General features: G+C 31.4%; 1 protein-coding gene across 1 annotated transcript in view; it reads left to right on the top strand.

The window, feature by feature from the left end:
* Positions 1–543: 543 nt before the first annotated feature.
* Positions 544–12925, top strand: part of LOC147071569 (uncharacterized) — a 52665-nt gene continuing 40283 nt past the window's right edge. Inside the window, exon 1 of the mRNA XM_085948225.1 lies at positions 544–758. The gene's annotated coding sequence lies outside the window, so the exon portion shown is untranslated. The remainder of the gene's footprint in view (positions 759–12925) is intronic.

Below are 12925 nucleotides of genomic sequence, written 5' to 3'. Positions count from 1 at the left end.
TATAATTAATAAAAAACAAATCAACCTTTATGGTGCCATCAAATAAGCTAATTGCACGATACACAGCATCATGAAACATAACATCTGTCCTGCGACGAGGTATCTTGAAGACCGTGGAGCTGCGAGTGATATTGGTGGGAACATGAAAATTAATATTCGCCAGTATATGCGGATTGTAAATGAACCCACGAAGAAGTAAAAAGAAATGCTTTAAAAGAATAATCACTCTTCGGGTAGACAGGGATTGCATTGATAGCATACCCAGAAGAAAACGAGTCGGGAAATTCATTTTATTGTCATTATCATAAGGAAAGAACCCGTATGTTCTTAAGTAGAGAAATCTAAGAAATCTATTGTGAACTTTGTAACAAATAACAAATAAAGTGATGATCCCGATTTAATTTTTTAATACTTAATTGATTTTTATAAGTGACATTTGATTATTTATTCCAAGTACGGCCCTGTTTCGCTGGATATGTTTTTTTCAATGCTGATTTAAATAAGGCTTTGATCAAACTTCCGTCAGTTACTAATTCCGCGCCTTCAAATCAACTTGTTTTAAGTGTTGCAGTGGACAAGTTTCAAGTGCTTCCTCCGCACATTCTCTTGACAAGTGCTGTTGGTACAAGTGGAAAAATATACTGTGCTTTGTTTGATTTGAAAGTGCCTTGTGTGTGAACAAGTGTTTCGGAAAATCTGTTGAAAATTACCTTCCTGAATTGGGATTTTATACGGAAAATGTGCTTGACCAAAGAAAGGTTTGTCTTTATATCCAAATACTATTCTAAATGTCTATCAATTTATAAATAGCCGACGTAACGTCATGGTGATATTACTATAATATTATGACAACGTTATATCTGCACGCGTATCGTAGAATTGATTTTTATAATGTTCACCGATAAATCGCCCGCTATAGTTCCATTTCATAGAACCTTTGCATACTAAAGGGTATTTTTTTCTTTTAAGTAAATACTAAGCAAAATTTTATTGAAGGAATACAATATCAGATCAAAATTCGTCACGTAATATCGTCTAAGTATCAGGGAGACATGATGTACAAGGAGGAATTAAATTTTTAAATAGTTAGAATTGATTATAATACAAAAGTTTCTGTTTGAACACAATAATCATTTTTCTTTGATACATACAATTTGTGATTTTGACGTATTGTAAAGACGTAACGCATGGTTAATTCAGATTTTAATGGTCAGTATTAAGTTTTACTTCTACCTGGCGTGGATGCTATACACTTTTTATTTCATCGCCGGAAAGCAGTTATGAATTTTGCAATACTTACCATCTCTGGCGATGCTCTTAACTAGGCTAAGCTAATGCTAAAGATTTTCGAGCCAGGACTTTCTTATTCTGCCAGGGCTTCGAGTCCTGGAAACCATCCGTTGTATAATACTATCGAGAAAGATAGTTCTCTGGATATTGAAACATTTGGCTATAGTATGCTAGATTTATATTTATAGCTTCGTTGGCTTTTAAATAATATTAAACATAACCTAGGCCCTTAGACGTTCGAAGAAAACGTTTGTACATGAACTTTTAAAATATTTATGACAGTTCCAATTCTTCACTTTGTACAAGAACACTGAAAATACATCCATATAACATTCTCGATTAGGTCCCAGGTTAAGGTTATGGATGCTTTAAATTTGGTGGCCTCAGCTCTACTCAATACTTGTAGTACTTACAAACACAAATCATATAATACAGCAAAACCTAGGGGCGGCAGGTTATATGAAAGTATGGGGAAGCAGGCGAGTATGGTGAAAAAGTATGGTGAGGCAGGCTGGTAATCAATTTGCGGCAAAATTTACACGTTAACATTATATTATATGGGTACGTTGTAATGACCAAAGTAAATCCTCCGTGATGGCCAGCATTTTTTTATCGCGTCGCTATTTCTCGTAAGTTGTCGGCTATTGTTGGCCTGCTTCATTCAGTTGTATGGTATGAGAAAGCCGATTCCTTGCCCCTCTTTTTATTTAAGACCTTTATGAGGAAAACCAAATGAAATTTTGCCAATTTATTTCAATGTGGATAATTTATAAATCCGATATGAGTTATTAGTGTCAAGTGCTACTAAAATCATCATATTAAATGAGGAAAAAAATATCATGTCACATAACTATTGATTGCTATTATGCACCTAGTTTGATATTGATAAGTGTTTTTATTAATACTTATTTATAAAATGTGGTTATAAATTACATCTCCGCTCCCAGGGAATTCGGAAATAATGTTCTGTGTTCGCTCCTAACCAGAGATAATGGGCCTCAAGAGAGTAGAGACATCTACGAGAAATATTTGTTAGCCGTTCGACTAACCTAACCAATTGAATCATTGCACCGATCAATTACATATACATAAAAAAACATAATATATTTTATGATAATTTTACCCTTTCGTAACAAAATTTAAATTTTGATCAATTATTTTGAGTTATTATTTTGAACTCTATGCTTGAAAACATTATTGGATTAAAATAAGATTAAACATACTTGTTTTCAAAATTTTATTTTTCTGTATAAAATTGTACTCAAGTACCAATGTTTTTATTTCATTTTTATTATTATTATTCTTTTATATAAATTCCCTTCTTCTCTCTTGTAAGGGTAATATTTGTTATGAGGTAAATCTTATGTTGTGCACGTCTTGAATTTAGATTTGTTATGTCCATAATATTTAGATTTCTTAAATAAATGAATTTTAATACACTTCTGAGAAAATATATAACCAATAGAAAAAAAAAATATTTTGAAAAAATACGACATCCAGCAGGAATCGAACCTGCATCTCACGGGTTTCGCGCCCATGCACATAGACTAATATGCTATAAGTATCATATTTTATTGCGAAAAATTTTAACTAATGGCTCTTGATACTCTCTGAAGTGCTTTCCAAAGTGAGTTACTATTGGCGACCGGCGTTTGTATTTTTAAATCAATGTAGGTATTACTTTAATTAATAACCGACGTCACGGATCACTCCAAGATTTATTTTGATGTAACTTACTTGAATTTGCTAATAATTTATTATTTTTTTCAAAATAAGATTTATTCTGTTAGTTATAAGTGTTTTCAAAATTATGTATGTTTAATAATTAGAATGTTACATTCTTAAGTCTTGTGAAATATTCGTTGAATAAAAAAAATAGTTAATTAAAATAAGATTACACACGTTAAACTGATTGTTTAACTGTATAAATAATTGTAGTTTTTAGTAATTTAAATAAGTATCAGAAATATAAAAATAAGGGAGGTGTCTTTGTAATAGGGTACAATTTTCGAGTGTAGAGAAATATGGTATAAATTTAAACACGTGTTAAAGAATGTATTATTTTCAATATTTTCGTTCATTTAATATGCATTAAAGTTTTTTTACGTAACCGTGACGCATATTCAATATTTTTTGACGGTATTCAAGGGGTTTGTATTCTTGCGTATTATGGCATTACCGTAATACTAACTCCAAAGTATTGGTCTATGGCGACTGGCTTTTGCATTTCTATATTATTAATCTTTATGTGTTTAAAAACACTTGCATAGTAGTGATTATATTATGTAGGTATAACATATGTAAGGTGTTGAAAAATGGCTATATAATAATAGGATAGCTTTGTAAACTATGATAATACCTACCTACATCCTTAAATATAAATAATATATTATGTACAGTATGTACAGTAAAAAATAATAGTGTAACTTACTGTCCGATAACAAGATCTCGGTGATAACACAGGAAGTCGCTGTAGTCGCGTGTAGAAGATTAATTCTCAGTGTTGTCATTTTTAAGAAATCAAATCCGGAAAAATTAGGGTTTTAATGTTGTATATTAATTGCAATTCTATTCTCAGTAATTCACTTAGAAGTCCAATTATTATTCGATAATTAACAATAGAAAAATAAATTTAAATAATTTCACCTCTTTATTATTATTATTATTATGATAGTTAGGTTACTTAATATAATGTAATTATTGAGTTTGGAAGGAAATAAATCATTAAATTCACATTAACTTACTGATTATAACATTATTTGTACAGAAATTTAATTTATTTCTGTCATAAGCAGAGAGAGTCTAAATTCGGTATGGTCGTGTGACTCGTGTGGCTGTTAGAAAATAAAAGGTTGAAAATTGTCCGATTGTAGGTATATTGAAGGAATCGTGGTTATAAGGGTGGATAGGGCAGACACTTTAAAAAAATGAAAGCCTCTCTCTAAACCTGGGCACTCAGTGAGGGTGATCATAATATTATTGTGACAATACTGGTTTACGAAGTTGAAGCCTAGACATTAACATTAAGAGCATACTTCAGTAAAACGGCAAATATTTTTCAGCAATAAGTGGGACGTAATTTTGCATGCGTTGCCAGTTGGAGAGCGATAGTCAACCTGTGCGCACGTCAATCATTGTTTTGTGATAGCGTCAGCGGAATTAATTCTTAAATCGTGTAAAGATTACTAAAAAATGTTACGTATTTACTCGAAAAACAAAACATGTCAATGAATATATTATTATTATTACTTAAATAATAATAAAGATAACATTAAATGGACGCATGTTGAATTTTTATGACAAATTATGTTTTGTTCGTCACGCGTCGTTTGCACAATCTGCTAAGAAAAACGTGATAAAAAACAGAGGTACCTGTATACATGGTGATACTGTAATATCATACTTATAATAATATAATAAAAAAGTATAAAGAACTCAAATAAAACTCGTCTTGGCAAAATGATTTGCGAATAATACAATTATTTTATTTATGTTAATGTTTCCAAATTGTTTTCCTGTTGATACACGAACAGAGATATTATAATAGGTACATAATGCATTAAAATTAATTTTATTCGAGTATTGTACGTATCTTCAGTAATATATCGTATAGAAAATCTTTGTATTCATTAATCGTTAAAACGTTATGTGTGCATTTGAGCAGTTGACATCTCTAATGTGACAATTCGTCTATTTTTTTTAATATTCTAAAATGTACATTTATATTAGACCGTAAATTTTAGTAAAATCCACAATGTTACATATTATACCAAAAAATAAATAAAATATAATGTACTACCTGAAGCACTCAGTTTCGTACAAATCGCTTCGTTGATCGGAATATGTGAAAATTGACAGCAGACAATTAATTGCTTAGTAATATTTTGACTCTATCATGTTTTAACATGTGAAGCGCGTAGGTCCAAAAGCCCCTAAAACGATTTTAGGTAGTTCTGAGATAAATGAGAAAAACGATTTTAGGTATCGTAGTTTTGAGAAAAATGAGAAATAAAACATATCTATTAAATCTGTGAACTTTATCGATTTATTTTTTAATTTGTTACATTCTAAAGAGTATTTTGGCTTTCCATTTTAGAGGTATTTGAAAAGCACAGCCAACCATTTTAGCGGGTTTTGAAATTTACAGTAATTTTTGATTATACTTTGACGGTTTTTGGCGTTTTTTTAAGTTAAATTTTTAGCCATCATATAGGTAATAAAAATATCCATCTAAACACATATCTAACTCAAAAATTTTCAAAAACCGTTTTAGGGGCTTTTGAAACTAGGCGCTTCGTGTATCTGTTTACTGTCTTGCTGAATTATTAATTAAGAATAGAAAAATATAAAATTTTACTAATGTACATAACCAAGTAGAAAGCCGATACATTCACAACGACTGGTCCTACTTTTTCCGCCCCTCCCGTTGTTGTATATGTATGAACTGTCATTGTTCTATAAAGTGCTCATACTGACGCGTCTATCGTGCTTACACAAGGAATGGTTTGATTTGAATAGATAAGCTACATGATAAATAATACACTAGCATTAACACACCTTCTACAAATGTAATGCATAGATCAATGCTACATAATCGATATTACCACCGGTTTTTGTGTGAAGGACTAGTCTGACTTGGACAGCTGATGAATAACAGGAATGTATATTATTTATTAATAACACTGATAGTCAATATTTTTGATTTGAGAATTTTTTATAATTCAATTTGTAACGAGAAAGGGCGAATCAATATGTCAAGCAATCTGGGATCTGATTTTGCCAGCTGAAAAGCGGACCACTCGTTGCTTGTGCAAAATGTTATGCTCAGGCTTTATCAATCTAAAGATGGCGGTGACATAACTCATTCAATTGCTAAATTGCGACTTACAATCAATGGTATATTGTAATGCGGTAGCTTGTTCGCGGAAAATTATGATTTTCTATTGCATATTTCGTTCAAATTAATTAACGTGTAAACATATATATTTTAATAAACATAATATATAAATCAATTTTTTTTACAGTTTACAATAATGCATTTGAAGTATGAGTAGTACTCATTGAGTACTAACCAACACTACGATCGAAATTCACAGTTTCGTGCAACGGACTGTGTAACGGAGTAGTGGGACTTGAAAATTGTAAAGTACATAGTCCAATCCGTATGATTAGATGTTATTTTGTGTATTTTGTAAAACATGAAATTTTCTGCAATATTCTAACATTATAAAGAAAGAAGGTAATAGTTTTTTAACGAGTTTCTGAATCTGAATTTAATTCTGCCGCAATTTGAGGCCAAATATTTTTTAATTTATCTCACAGACTTTTAATAATATTATATTACGTGTATTATCATTATCACTAACCGACACCAATCTGTATTATGTATTCTTAATTCAACGAAAACAAATAAATATTACTGAAAAAGTGTGCACGATTTTCGTCAGATCGCCCAAGTTATCAGTATCACATTTGTTGTGTTAAATATGCTATGACGTTGTGATTGTTGTGAATATCTTCAACTTGTAATTTGTAATATCAACACATTAACACGTATGCGAATGGGTTAATTCATGAGTCGGTAATATTTTCAAACTTATGATGAGCCATTCAGGGCCGCAATTCAGTAGTGTTGAAATGATTATCAATTTTACAACGTTTTTATAAGGTCGTATTCTTATTTGTCCAGTGGTAGTTTATCCGGTACAAATCTTGCAATCGATTTTTTACTAACTTCCCGACTAGCTAGACATTTTAAACTTTTATTCAGAACACGATGCCAATGCATTTTTTTAATACTTTTAGCCATCTTTAAGTATAAGGTGCATTGGGGTAATTCCGACAGGAATTTCTATGAGATGACTAGAGGTTATATATTTGGGTTGATTATTCAAAGTGTTTTATATTTACTGCCATTATTGTTTTACCTCTGTGTACTTAAAGAAAAGATGTATGATAAATATATATTAGATTCTTGAATATATAGTTGGTTTCTTTAAATTGAGAATTTGAAATATTGAGTCATTTTTTTTTGGCATTGGGGAAATTACGAACTATCTTGGGGTAATTCCGAAATTATTCAAAAGTTGATTTTATTGCACTTTGACCGAAGGTTTACCTTTCTTTTTCGACCGTAATTACTCCTAACACAAAATATCATCAATTTTGTTAATAGTATCCATAATCCTTAACTTTTGATACTATTAGTTCGGAATTACCCCAAAAAAAGATAGTGGTTCTCAACATTTCAGTTAAGAACTTAGGATTTAAGGGATTGTGGAACGGGATGGAGCAGAGCAGGTTTATTCCCGGTTGTTACTACCAGTTTTGTTCCCACCGGTGACAAATAATGAGAAAAAATATCCCAATATGACACAAGTACCTACCACCTTATATCAATAAAATAAAAACGAGGAAAATCAAAGAAAGTGATAATTTTTATAATGATAATTTGACTACCTTGATAGAACAATATTTTTTAAAAAGATATCTTTTGTTTACTTACTGCTTTTTGCATAGCAAAATAAACTTTCTTCATACCCATACAATTAAATTAGTCAACATTAAAAATGTTAAATCAAAGTCGGAATTTGTCTTTTTAATCATTTTCATCTACTTTTATGGCATAAACTTATAATTTATTCCTGCTAGCAAACTTAAAACTAAAATGCGGGCTACACTGTTAAAAAATATAACAGAATTGCTTAAGACATGGTCTGAAAGCCTCACATATACATAATAATGATCTATTAGTTTGGTACGCAATCAGTCAAAATAAATTCTATCTTTATCATTACATAAGTAATATTCTTTTTATCAGCACTTTTTTTTGTATATCTATCCTCTTCACTATTAATGACTCTGGAACGTTGTCACTATCTTTTCTTTTGATCGTAATAAAGGTTAGCTGCTGCTGTGGTCTCAATAGTTTTTTAAGAAGCTGATAGAGAAGTATGTTTCCTCATGTTTTATTATTTCTTCTATGAACCCAATATAGTACCTCCATTTTTTCTGATTGAATATCTGACAAGCACTGAATCATTTAATTTGTAATTTTCCTTCATGACAGGGTCCTTTCCTTGAGTTTTGTATACTTTATCTTTATTTTTCAGTTTTAGTAGCAGTTCAGTTCATCTTTGTCTTTTTCTTTTGAGTCTTCTCTAGTTGTCATATTTTTTCCTTTTATAAAAACATCAACGCTGTCTTTGTCATCTCTTTCAATGTGTCTTTTCTCTTCGTTTTTTTGTCTGTTTTATCCGTTTGATTTTCTTTACCATTACTTTTTTTGCGAACACCTTTACTCTTAGTACAGAGAGAATTTGAATCGTTGTTGGTGAGTATCTTTTCGTCAGTTAAACTTTCACCGTATTTCACATCTTTTGTTTTTTTTGTGACCTTGGTTCTTCCTTGTATATTTTTCTATCATCTTCAGAGTATTCATCCATCAATTCTTCAAAATCAAGATTATCTATAATATCAGCATTGCTATATTCGCTCATGATGTCGGATACACTAGTTATGCTGTTAAGTGGAGGCTGGTGTTACCGCACTTATCCAATATTATAATAGGGCGTGCGATAGCTTCTTATTAGGACGACGCTAAATTTACTTACTTTAATATTAATTTAATTAAGTATATTATGTACATCTAAATTAGATATAATTTTAGTTTCTTTACAGATTGAGAATCACTGCCAATTACTATGAAAAAGTTAAGTGGGCTATTGCGGAATGAATATATATCGGAATAACCCCAAAGGGGTATTCCCGAAAAAAAATTAAAAACACAGCTAGGACGTTGTGTTCTCTCACAAATTCGTAAAAAACGATAATCTATCGTAAAAGCAATCACTTATTCAAATAACTTACCAGAATTCCGAGATATGTAAGTTGGGGTAATTACGAATCAGCAAAAATGACGCGAAAAACACTTCTCCGAAAAAACTTAATGGTATGCACGCATTGTTGACACTAGCGACTAGCGACGACTTACGAGGCGATCACAATGAACATGGCTTCTAGACTAAATGTTGCCAACAGGAAAATATCGCTTCGATTGGTAGAATTTTTGAACTTTCGGAATATACCCATATTCGGAATTACCCCAATGCACCTTAATTGAATTCATTTTCAGTTAATTCTGTTTTGTATGAAAAGTTATTTCGGAAGAAATCCGTAATCCAATCCACTATTATTGGTTGCTTTGCTAGGAGTCTGGGGTCCTAGCAACTAAATTATTAATATATACGTGCGTTACTATGGAAATCAATATGAGTGTCAAAATGACATTTCAGTATTATTTATATCAAATACAATTTTTTTTGATCGTTTAAGCTAATGAAGTCAAGTTTATATGATTCAACAGAAAATTTAACAACGTTGTATATAAAAAGTTTTTTTTATCTTGTTATTATTTAATATTGCAATATTTAAAAAAAAACATTAATATAAGTAAGTATGAGATATAGAACATGATTTATAAAAACGGAACTGAAAATTAATATATTAAAAACAAAATGCAGTTGATTCTTTACAGTCTGTTTTCGTGCTAAATTTGAATCTTTTGGCTGCATTCCTACTTGATGTGTAAATTCGAATTAAATGCAGAATAATAATATTAGAGATGTTCAACAGTCACTCGAGAAGAATTATTGATTCCTTTTAAAACTCATGATAGAAAATGTGGTTATTCCCAAATCTTATTATGATGTAATTTCAAAATTTTAACCTGTAGTTGGTTTGATACATCATTGGTGTCTACATTAAAAGCATTTAAACGTTAATAATAATGTTATATTTTAATATGTTGAAAATTCATTTTGAAAGCACAAAACGAAACATCCATTTTCATCCAACTGCAGTTTCAGATTGATGCTACATAATATAAAAAAGATGTAGACTCGAGGATCTACGTTTTTGATGCCTCGGTAGTTTTAAGACGTAGGTTACCACCCACTCAAGTGCACTATAACCGAGTCTTAATAATTGGTTAATTTATTGATATTAAAAAATTAAAATTATAAGTAATTGTAATTATACACAATGAAGCTTTATGTCCATGAAAAGACGCCGCAAAATTTATAATAGCAAAAAAATGCCTTTGTGGCGACCAGATCTGAGAATTTCTTCCTTCTCGGTATACACATTTTAAGAAATTCCTAAAGAATGTGGTTTGTATCATGTACTTGTCCGCTACATGGATATATTGGTCCAGTAATAAGTCGGAACTCATAGATATTGTCAGTGTATCTACCAGTGGCGAAGGGTGGAGGTAGGCTGTTAAGATTTGACACAAATAGTGCACACTTAAGTTTATCGGTCATACGTATTTGTTTTCATTGAACTAAGACTATAGTGTGTCAATTGTGTAGGTTATTTGCATTGATATACTACTAGATGAGGAGTTCCCATACAAGTGTCATTTTAAAAATGTACCACAAAAGAAGATATTACGAATATCGTCTTATAATATTTCTTTGTAGGTATAATGCGTTACGACCGTTAACATGGATTCCCGAATTTCACCCGTATTGCCCTGGCTGTAAAACTAAATTTGCGCACTTGGAATAGTGACCCTAAGGGTATCTGCAACCCAAAGCTTGCAAGCTACCAAAAATTCATGTCTGAGCGGACAGAGCAAGTCGTCATGCGCTGACTATTAGTTAGAGTAAGATGCACGCTAGATCGGGCTTACTCATAATTATTGCCAGGTCGTTTTCGAGACAAATATTAAGTGAGCTTATATCGAGTTAAGTCCGCTGATATTAAAACAGTAAGTTTTAATACTGGCCGAGTCGCTGAAAATCGGGCGTCATTTTAAGAATCATATGATTCATCCAGTAGTATATCAATGGTTATTTGATAAAATATCTGAAAGTATGCCATTAAATCATTGATAATTTTGGATATTTTATAGATAAAAGAACAATGAAGCTTAATGAATTTAAATAAAACTAACCAACACCATTTTTGTAATATGTACCTATTAATAATTCAACGAAAACAAATGAGTAGGTATGACTGAAAAGGTGTGCTCTATTTTTGGCAGATCGTCAATAGCATACCAAACATATTATGGTTTTATTTAGGCAGGGTTTAATGGATTTTTAAAAACTAACCAACAGTGTCTGAACATCACGTCGCAGTTCAATGAAAACAAATACGTATGACTGAGATAGTTTAGTGTGCACTATTTCTGTCGGATCTTTACAGCGTACTTCCACCCTTTGCCACTGGTATCTACCGAGTCCAGTCAAGTTGTCAGAGCAGGGAACACAAAATTAATGGCTTATCCTATCCCTATTGAACTTGCTTAATGCATCACATTTTCACTACAAGGTCTTCGACGTCGCTCATAAAATATTATCATTGAAATAATTCAATCTACTGATCCAGCGCAACCTTTAGATTACTAAAGCCTGAGCATAACTTTTTGCACAAGCAACGAGTGGTCCACTTTTCAGCTGTCAAAGTCAGATTCTCGTTAAAAATTGAATAATTAAAAATTCTCACTTCAATTATATTAACTATCAGTGTTATTAATAAACAAAATATATTCCTGTTATTCATCAGCTGTCAAAGTCAGACTAGTTCTTCACACAAAAACCGGTGGTAATATCGATTTCCAAAAAATATGTAGCATTGAGCTATGCATTACATTTGTAGAAGGTGTGTTAATGCTAGTGTATTATTTATCATGTAACTCATCTATCCCAATCAAACCATTCCCTATGTGAACACGAGTGACGCGTCAGTATATGCAATCTATAGAACAATCACAGGTCATCCATAGACAACAACGGGAGGGGCTAAAAAAGTAGGACCGGTCGTTGTGAATGTATCGGCTTTCTACTTGAGTCGGCAATGACTGACTGCATGTTATATTGGTATGGTCAACCATTAATGGGCCGCAAAAATTCTGCCGGTTGCCAACCACTGGGTTAATTCATTTAGTTTCACCCGAGATGAGTTTTTTTAAAAATATTATTTTGCCTTTTGAATGTAGCGCTTGCATTATTTGGCTAACCTTCAAACATAATAATAATATGATTGCGTATTAAAATGTTGAATTATTTCGGACGTTTAAAAAACATACACAATTAATTATTATGAAATCAAAAATTTTTTTTAAGAACTGCCGTTCCGGTGTTTTATTTTAAGACTTAATTAAATAAATTAATTAATAAATTTGTAGGTTTGTTTCGGTCGGTTTAACTGTGAATATTTTACCACTTACCTTAGGAAGAAGGTGATATACCTATATTAATTATAAGACGAAGGTGAGAAAATCACTTACCGGCTCCGTATATTTCATATGTATGCTATCAATATAATATATGCTATATAAATATTGTAAACACATAATCGTCTTCATAATATTATTATGGTAAAAGTTTTTATTAAATTATGTAGAAGCATGACGTCGTAATAAATGGGCAGAGGATGTGAAAAATGAAATGCTCTCATAAACGACCCTTCCCCATAAAGATCTCGATCATACATGGTATGCGGACGTATACTGTGGCGTAAAGAACGTGTTGCGCCTATCAAAAAACGTATAATTCACATCAGTCCCTCTATTTTATTACAACGTTTTTCTTAGGTCGTATTCTTAATTGTCCGGTGGTTGTTTGTC

Source organism: Rhyacophila brunnea, unplaced genomic scaffold (genome assembly GCF_057557595.1).
Source record: "Rhyacophila brunnea isolate RB1 unplaced genomic scaffold, BYU_Rbru_1.0 scaffold_20, whole genome shotgun sequence".
Lineage (NCBI taxonomy): Eukaryota > Metazoa > Arthropoda > Insecta > Trichoptera > Rhyacophilidae > Rhyacophila > Rhyacophila brunnea.
The sequence above is the reverse complement of the archived record's forward strand: the minus strand, read 5'-3'. Positions and strand labels throughout refer to the sequence as shown.